We start from the raw sequence: 9355 nt of genomic DNA, 5'->3' as shown, positions 1-9355 counted from the left end.
GGAGGGCGCAGGGACAGCCACCTTCCCCGCAATCCCCCGCCCCGCGCCGACGCTCCGCGCCCTGCCGTTGCCCCATTGGCCGAGGCGCTCGCCAATCCTGGAGAAGCGGCCCGGCCAGCGGGCCTCGGTTGGCGGAGCCCGGGCTGGGCTCCGCGCTGGATCCGGCCGGGCCCCCCGCCGAGAGGGGGCGTGGCCGCGGCCGTGGCCGGGCCGGAGGCGGCGTCGCTGGCGCCGCGGCGTGCGGTGTGCTGCGGCACGGGGGCGCCGGCAGCCGCGGGGCGGCCGGACCATGGAGCTCGGCGTGCAGCCCGGGCGCCGGCGGCGGCACCGCGGACTGGTGAGTGCGGACTCCGGCCGGCCAAGCTAGCGGGCCCTGGCCCCTCTCCTGCTCGACTCCGGACCGCGCCGCTGCCCCGGGAGAGGGCGGACGCGGGCCGGACCCCGCAGACCCACGGTCAAGTGAAGTTGGTGCAGCGCGCCGGGCGCGCTCGGGCGGGCGGCGGGGCCCACTGCGGGCCGCGGCTTAGCGCCGCGCCGCGCCCGGCAGTCCGGCTGCATCCTTCTCCTCGGCTCCTGCGCCGACCGCGGCTTCCCGCCGTCGCGGCGCGGCCCGGCGGCCGTCCTCACCCGCGCCGCCCCCCGGCCCTCTGGCCCTGGTGCTGCCCGGTGCGCGCTGCCCGGCTGCAGGTGGCGCCCAGGCCTCCGCTTACGCTCCACGCATGACGCCCGAGGCTGCCCCGCGTCCGGGACCTTCACAGGTCTCCCAGTTCCGCTCTCCCTCGCGCTCGCCCGCAAGTGGCACAGCCCCGCGTGCCCCCCGCCCCGGGGTCAGGTCCTCTCAAGCCTCTCCGTCCCCCTTCCCGCGCCCGGTGCCCCTTTGGGGCTGCGGGCCCGCGAGGCTCCCGGCCTCTCCACCGGGCTCGGGCACCGGCGAGGGGCGCGCGGCTGGGCTGGGGGCGGGCTGCGCTCCGGGGAGCGGCTCCGCCTGCAGGGATCGTCCCCGGAGACTGGCTGCGCGCCGGCGGGGGCCGCGGCGCCTGGCTTTCACGCCTCCTCCGCGGCGGAGATTCAGCTACTGGAAACCTTTCCTCTCTGTCTGTGGTACTTACGGGCAATGGCGATTTCTTGTTGGTGTAGCCTCTCTGCCAGAGAGAGTTCCCTGGTGAATAGCAGAGTTTTTAAATTATTAAGAAACTAAGCGATGGGCTTAAGGATGAATAGAACACCTTATTTTCTTACGTGTCATTGGGAGAAATAGGGATTCTTTCTCACCTGGAGATTAATTTAAAAATCGCAGTCACTGAAAGCAGTAATTCAGAGATTTTAGAAAACTGAGAATTCAAAAGGCCAGTTTTTGCTTTGAAGCTATCCCAACCAAATGCATAATGGGGTATGAAATGTTAATGTTAGATTCGGAATCCACATTTTTAAGGGGAAGGAGCTAGCCATTTGAAATATTTTGCATCTTAAAAATTAGGTTTGTCTAAAACTTAAAATGTCTGCTTCTTTATCAAAACTAAGTTCAGAGTGTTATAATTGACTTATTTTTCTGTTCCCTCCTGGGCAAATTCTATTCAAAGTCAGTTGCTTCTTTTGTAAATGCTTTACTCAACTTTCCTTTCTAGCTGTGAAACAGTGCAGTGATTCTTTAAAGCTAGCTCTTTTATCTGCTTGAGAGGTTAAACAAAAAGAAAGCTGGGTTTGACCTTTCCCATAGGCAGTTCTTATTGTGTCTGGTCTCCTTTCCAGTAGTGTCTGTGTAGTACTCATTTTTCTTCATTTTTTAAGATCTTAATTTATATCCACGAGAATTGTGTCTTTTCAGATGTTGAAAGCTCACTAGGATGGAAAGTTTGATTATGTATTTACTCTCTGACCTGTATGCACTGTTAAATAGTGAAAAGAAGGTTATTCTAGAACTATATACATATAAAAATTGTTCTTGCACTTCCAGTTGCTGACATGAAGTTGCCTTATAGCATTGTTTTATCTGTTCGCTTAAAACTTATGACCTAATAGTCAGTGATGTGCTACACTATTTTTTATAATTCTGAAAATAAAGGTGGAACACACTTTGCTAAGTGGCCTTGCCAACATTGTAGCCTCTCTATATTCTCAGTGTGCCTTTGTAGACATACTTTAACTGTGGGAACCTGCATGTGGCAAATATCCTTTTGGTTATTCAATTGTTTTGATTAAAACAATTGTCCTAAGTATTGGAATAATTTTCTGTACTAGTGGGCCAGTACTAGTGGTCTACTTTTAGAGTTCTGACAACTATCTTTGAAGAATCTTCAGATTGTTTTCCCCTCATATGCTGTCATCATTCCTTATATTTTCTTGGGAGTCACTCCACATACTGTACAGACCTTTACTTAAATGCTCAGCTTCTCTTTCAGTCTTTTTTTCTTCATACCTGTATTCCTCTTTAAGGTCATGTTTACTTGGGACATGCTCTTGGGCGTTTAGAACCAAATGCTGCTTCCAGCCCATGTATTCTTCAGGGTGTTTTTTTTGTTTTGTTTTGTTTTTACCCATGACTTTATTTTATCCTGGTAATATAGAAATATTGTATGCCAATAATACATAAATGAGTAATGCATATCGTAAAATAAGTTGAATATCACTTGTGATACATGGAGTAGAGAGTTTCAGTTCCCTTTTCCTCTTCTTATTGCCATCCTAGTTTTGTTTCTTTCTTCAGAGGTAGCCACACAATACTGTGAGTGTAGCCTTCCAAAAATTTTTGGTAACCCTTTTTATTCAGAAACTATTTAGTGAATTTCTGCTAAGTACCAGCACTATTTTAATACTGGGGTTGCAGAAACAAGAGGTGAGAGCTTTTAAGATGTTCATAATCTACTGAGACACGCAATTTTTGTGTAGTGGAGTGAGAGCTGTGGTAGAGTCAGTAAGCAGTGAGGGGCATGGGAGCATCACCTGAATGACCTAATCCGTTCATGTACTTGCTTTGTTCATTTAGGTAACTTCAGAGTTCATCATATGTTCTGGGGATACAGAGATAAACAAGGCTGACACCTCTGTCAGCACCAGATGAGCTTACTGCTTAGCTCTGTTCTTGGACAGATTTAACCATTGGCTACAAAGCAGTGTATGCTAAGTGCTCTGCAAGGGGCCAGCCACAGGAGCTTAGAGGATGACTCCAAACCCAAGTGTAGGGACCCAAGTGTATTCAGAGAGATTGAAAAAGCTTCCCAGAAAAGTATGAGAGAAGGAATTGGTCAGAGCCTGGGTAGAGAAGAGAGTGTACAAAGGCTCGTTCAGAGGACACGGTACATTGGAACAACTGAAAACAAAGTGTAGTTTGGCAGTGTGATAGAGTGCAAGGGCAGGGAAGTGGCAGGAATGACACAGGAGCAGTATCTAGGGGCCATGTCATGTGGGGCTTGTGATTATTACAAGGACCCCTCAGTGAGCAGTAGGAAACAGTTGACTAATTCTCAGCCAGAGAGGAAATAATCAAATTGCTCTTGGACAGTGGATGGAAGGGGCAAGACTGGAAGGAGGGACACTTGAGTTAGAATTGCTCCGACTTTGTTGTTTGTTGTGAGAGAGAGAGAGTGTGTGTGTGTGTGTGTGTGTGTGTGTGTGTGTTGGGGGAGTTGAGGGAGGACAGCTCAGGGAAGTACTGAGTTCTCGCTGGACGGTTGAGGGGGGTGATGGTGCCGTCGTTAGTGAACAGGATGGGGAATAGCAGCCATTTGGGGGGAAAGATGACTGGTTTAAGGTGCCTGTGGACATAGTGTTCAGTTGGCTACATTAGGGATCTGGATATCAGGAGACGTCTGGAATGGGGACACATTTGACAGTTCTTAGCACCATAGTTCCTAAATTCTTTGCTGAGGTGCTACAGTGAACTCAGAGGGGGAATGCAAAATATTAAATTGTTGAAGGAAACCCAGCACTGTGTAACATCTGTCCAACCCCGTGTAAACTACTAGTTCAGAGTAGTTAGCAATTTCTCCAATAGGTTGTACTATGTTCCTTTTGATGATGTCATCTTTGTAATGCTAGGTTTTCAGTGGTTCCTGTTCCATGTATGGAAATCAGTGTGGAACAGGAAATGAAGGTGACATTCAGTCTGAGAAATTGTGAGGTGCTCAATACGTGTACATATACCATTAGTAAATACTTGTAGTTTATTAAAAATGAAATTAAAATGCTCATTTTTCTCTCATTTGAAGTGTGCTTTTTTCCCACATGGGTACTAAATTATTAGGACATAAATACTTAAGTTACTTGAACTTACCTAATGATTCTGTTACTCAGTAGCCATTTCTTTTGCCTTGAGACACTAAGGACGCAGTGGACAGGAAGACTCTAGAAATCTCTGCTTTTGCCTGTGTTTGTCAATGGAGGCTGTTGGGGTAGATGAGATTATTCTAGGAGCATGTAAATGAGAAAAGGAGTGATGTAGAATGTGATCTGAGGAACTCTTGTGTTTGAAAGATAGGGAGGACAGTAGGTTCCTATATTGAGACTGAGAAGGATGGGGCCTGGGGGGCATGAATGATGTCTTTCGAGCCATGGTCCAGGAGAACCTCAGTAAGGAGGGATGTTAACAGTCAGGGGGTCGTTAGTCATATAGGTGACGGCAGTGACAACACAGCGATGGGGACAAGACGGAGATGACCAGTTTGTAAGAGAGTTTAATAGTAAGTGGAAGCCAGGAAGTGGAGCCATTGCGTGTGTGGACAACTCAAGAAGTGTGGTGGTGCTGTAGGAGGTTGGGTAAAGGGGAACCTTTTTTTTTTTTTTTTTTTTTTTTAATGGAGAGATTTGAGCATGTTAAAGAATCCAGAGGGAGAGGTTGCTTGAGAGAGACCTGGTTGGATAGTGGTTTCAGAGTTTCCATTGGATTTAGCCCTAGAATATAATTACTGATTTTGGTAAGAAGAGTTTTAAGGGAGCCTTATTGCTGTGGATTAAAGAGTGAATGCAGAGTGTGCTGCAGTGTGTGTGTGTGTGTGTGTGTGTGTGTGTGTGTGTGGCCAGCCAGGGTAGGCAGTTCTTTCTAAAACTTGATTTTTGAATATTTCAGTGGAGAGGGACATCCGGTTGGTGCAGAGTGAATTTTTTTTGGATAGTGACTTATTTATTTATTAAAAATTATTTTTAAAGACGCTTATTTCCTTCCTTTTTTAGGGCATGCTTTTCTTAGGACTGGTTGGTCCTTCTGAGAGTGAGGTCCTGTGGGCGTGCCTTGCCTTTTTCTAGGTCCTAGTGTCCTCTGGAGGTGGTATCTGTATGTGACTGTCCTCTCTGGCTGTCCTGTTCTTTGTTCTCCTCTCCGCTACTCACCTCAGGCCAGTTTGTTTTTTAAAAATCAGAGCCTGTCCTATCTTAATAGGTGTCCTTAGATTAGAATATTTTTCCACACTCAGATTTCACTCTTGATCTCTGGAGCCAGCCCTGTTCTGGTTCTTCTTCCCTGGACCTGTGCCTCTTCTCTTTGAGGTGAATTCTTTTCTTTTGTTGACTTTTTTTTTTTTTTTTTTACTTTTAAACATCCCAAATATCCAGGACATTTTCTCATCTTTCAGGTCTACTAGAGCTTCTAGGCCTTGACTCTGAGCTTAGCACCTGGGATCATTTCTCAACTTTTTGCTTGTGAAATTTCCCCTTGGGCCTGTTTTTAGCATGCCATCTGACCTGTTGGAGCCAGTGGTCTTGAAATTGACCTAAAAATATCTGTTGTTTATAATGTTCTTGAACTTTTTCGGTGTTTTATGGATTTTAACTTTTTTCTTTCTTTTAGTTTTTACTTTATATTTCTTTTCAGTTGGTCTTGAGTACTTCCTTTTTCTAGCAATTGAAAGCCCTATTGGGTTTTTAAAGGTTCTGCTCAGTGCATGCTGAAGATTTTATTACTGTGCTACAGCAGTGCCATTTTAGTTCAGCTCATAGCATCATCTCATTGAGTGCTGTTATCCATTTTGTGCACATGAACAGTTCAGCGAAATTATATTTTAATATAAAAGGGTGTGATTGTGCCCTGGAATCCATGTGGCTATATTTTATCAGTTAAGTGGATGAAATGGGTATGTTCTTTGCACATAGTGGATCCTCAACAAATACTTTTTCATTGACTGAATGTGTCATATGTATTGAGTCACGAACATACAATAAGCCTAACACCGTCACTACTATGTAATTTAGAAAACGGCCTAAGTCATTTCACCCTGCTAATACTAGTTATTTTTTCAGCTCCCCAAATACCCATGCGACACATTTGTTTCTGTTTTTTTGCCTGTTTTGTTATGTAGTCAGGTGTTAGGATGTTACCTAGGCAGGTTTCAGCTCTGGATTGACTTTGTAACTCTTTGCTGACCCATATTCTTTCCTCAATTTAGAATTAATGCTTATGGAGAGGCTCATGGATTTAAGTTGCTCCCTGTGGTACACGGAAGGAGCAGAGTCTAAACACGGGGGAGAAGTATCTGGTCCAATCTGATGGGTGACAGTAACAAGAAAGGTCACAAGGTAGAGAGGGAGGGAGCGACTTATGTTTATGTTGTCTATTCTGAGACAGGCTGCTGTATAGCTAACTGAGAATGAGGATGAACATACTTATTTTCTATTCTTCAAAGTAAGATCTTAATTTATTTGGGAGGAATTGTAATTTTCCAATATAGGATACTTGTCCATTTTCAACAGAAATAGAAAAACACATTTTATTCTGTGACCAACCCTATAGAATTTAAAGCATATCTTGGTTCTTTGTTTTCCATATTATTTGCCTCCCATTTTTGTACATATTTTGGAATTAATTATCCTGGATTTTGATTTAAAACCCAGAAATACACAGAAACGCCCGAACTCCCCAGTCACTGCTTCAGACTTGAATTGCACACTGAAAACACCATCGTTCCCAAAGGCTTTACTAAAATGTGAATCACACTGCAGTTTCCCAGGGAGGAAGATTATCAAAATGTTACTCCTTTTTAAAAGTTGGCATTATAATTTTGCATGGTTACAAGACTTATCAGTGATAATGAAGTTCGTACCTGAGCCTGAGCCATAATTAAAATTTTCATAGTTTCTGTGCTGTTTGTCTATTGTGTTACATAGGCTAATTAAACACTTCTTCCATTTCTGACACGTCCAGTTCCCTCTATACTTAACTCTTCCAAAAAATAAAAAATTATGGAAACAACAAAACCTTAGGAGGACATTTGAAAACATTGTATAGGGATTAGGCATGAAAGGGTTTAGAACAGAATTTTTCTTTTAAGCTACATTTATGGTTACTTATTCTTGTTAGGAATTTGGAAGTTTGTGGCTTAATTTCTTAGGCTATTTGGTTTCTAATGATTGTCACATATCACTGAGATGGAATGTATTGCCTTACTTTTTTAAAAAAAATATATATTAATTTCAGAGAGAGGAAAGGAGAGGGAGAGAGAGAGATAGAAACATCAATGATGAGAGAGGCATTGATCGAGCCCACAACCCGGGCATGTGCCTTGACTGGGAATCGAACCCTGATCGCCTGTATCCTAGGTTGACGCTCAACTGCTAAGCCATGCCCGGCCGGGCTATTGCCTTACATTTTAATATTTACTCAGGCTGGTTATTTCTCTTTTGGACACTGATATAACTTAGATCAACTGTGTATCAGTGAAAGTTACAAATAGTTTTGACTAGATGGAATAAGTACTTTATCCAAATTTTTATTGTTTAAGTTGCTTATGCTTTTATTGAACATGTACAGTGAAGGTTTGTCTCTCTTGTCCCCCATTAAATAAAGATTTGAATTAGTTTATGGAAATACTCATAATAATAAAGCTGAATATAAACAATGAGAATCAAAATTATATGGAGAGCAGGAATTAAAAGAATAAAAGCTATACTTTCAATGATGCTCAAGCCTTCCAGACCAGTGTTCTACATGTAGTGGGCTAACTTTATTAAATGCAAGATTTCAGTGACTTAGCACAAGAAACCTCTGTTTCTCATCCCTATTGAAGTTGAGTGTTGGGGTTTTCGTGGGGTGGTCTTCCACAGGGCCATTCAGGTAGTTAGGCTTTTACCTTGTGACTCAGCCTTCAGTAGGAAGGGGGAACCTGCCTAGGTGACCTGGCAAGTGGCTTTATGTGAGTCCCCTGGCCTGACTCAGAAATGATCTCATTTAACTTAGTTTAGGCTAAAAAATGTAGTCTAGCTGTGAACCCTGGAGAAGAGAGCACTTGGATGGATAATGGTTACATAACCAATCTGCCACAGGCTGATAGGAACTTGGCTGAGCATCCTGATGGTCAAAATGAAAGGGAAACATCTTTAGCTCTGCACTGGAGTTTTCACCATCCATAACAAACACACTAATTTCTTTTTTTTCTCTTTTTAAAAAAATACATCTTTATTAATTTCAGAGAGAGGAAAGGAGAGGGAGAGAGAGAGATAGAAATATCAATGATTAGAGAGTCATTGACTGGCTGCAGCCCGCAACCCGGGCATGTGCCCTGACCGGGAATCGAACCCTGATCGCCTGGATCCTAGGTCAACGCTTAACCACTGAGCCACGCCTGGCCGGGCTAATTTCTTTTTTTTAATGTGTTCCCTGACTTCACACGTGGGCCTTCATATAGGTTATATAGTGGGTGACATGCTCAGTAGCATTATTATAGCATCTAGAGCAGTGGCTCTTATGAGTTTGATTATTGTAATGTGCTTACATGAAGTTAAGTACACCTAAAAAAATTTCTGCACAGGGCCAGACTAACATGGTTTATATACTTTCTTATGGCAAGAATTGCATATCCTTCAAACAGCTGTTCAGGAATATAATATCAAATGGATTTTTTGGTAAAAGATGTATAGAAGCTAGCTAGTTTGACATTATCTTTTCTCATGAGCTTGGAGTGCTGGTATTTTATGTTGTCAGTTAAAGGTAGCTTTGAGACCTTTAAAGGAACAAAGACATGATTGATTAATTCAGTCGATGTACTGTATGCCAAGCTTGTTCTAGAACAAGGGCTGGTGAACTACAGCCTGTGGGCCACATCTTGTCTTTTGCCTGATTTTGTGTAGAAAATGGTGTTGGAACCCAGAATGCCCATTTGTTCACTATTGTCTGTGGCTGCCTTCCTGCTACAAGGCAGAGTTGAGTAGAGTTAAGTGGTTGGGGCAGGACTGTCTAACCTGCAAAGTTTAAAATAGTTATTACCTGACCCTTCACAGCAAATATTCCTTCAGAGGACCCAGAGCAAGGCTATGATAGAAGCTTTGGGAGAGCACCCGACAGAGTGTGGTGCTGCTCATAGATGCAATGGGCAGAGGCCAGCAGACCTGCCTTTGTTCCCACCAGTTCCACTGCCATCTCTAGATTTCCTCA

At 44.2% G+C, this 9355-nt stretch overlaps 1 protein-coding gene across 2 annotated transcripts in view; it reads left to right on the top strand.

Moving 5' to 3' along the window:
* Positions 1–203: 203 nt before the first annotated feature.
* WASF3 (WASP family member 3) overlaps positions 204–9355 on the top strand; it is a 121902-nt gene continuing 112750 nt past the window's right edge. Inside the window, exon 1 of one of the 2 annotated variants that reach the window (XM_081127184.1) lies at positions 204–337. The gene's annotated coding sequence lies outside the window, so the exon portion shown is untranslated. The remainder of the gene's footprint in view (positions 338–9355) is intronic. The other variant, XM_081127183.1, reaches the window with a different exon arrangement.

Source organism: Miniopterus schreibersii (genome assembly GCF_964146895.1).
Source record: "Miniopterus schreibersii genome assembly, chromosome: 2".
NCBI classification, from domain to species: domain Eukaryota; kingdom Metazoa; phylum Chordata; class Mammalia; order Chiroptera; family Miniopteridae; genus Miniopterus; species Miniopterus schreibersii.
Note: the sequence above shows the minus strand (reverse complement) of the source record. Positions and strands in the feature narration are given on the sequence as shown.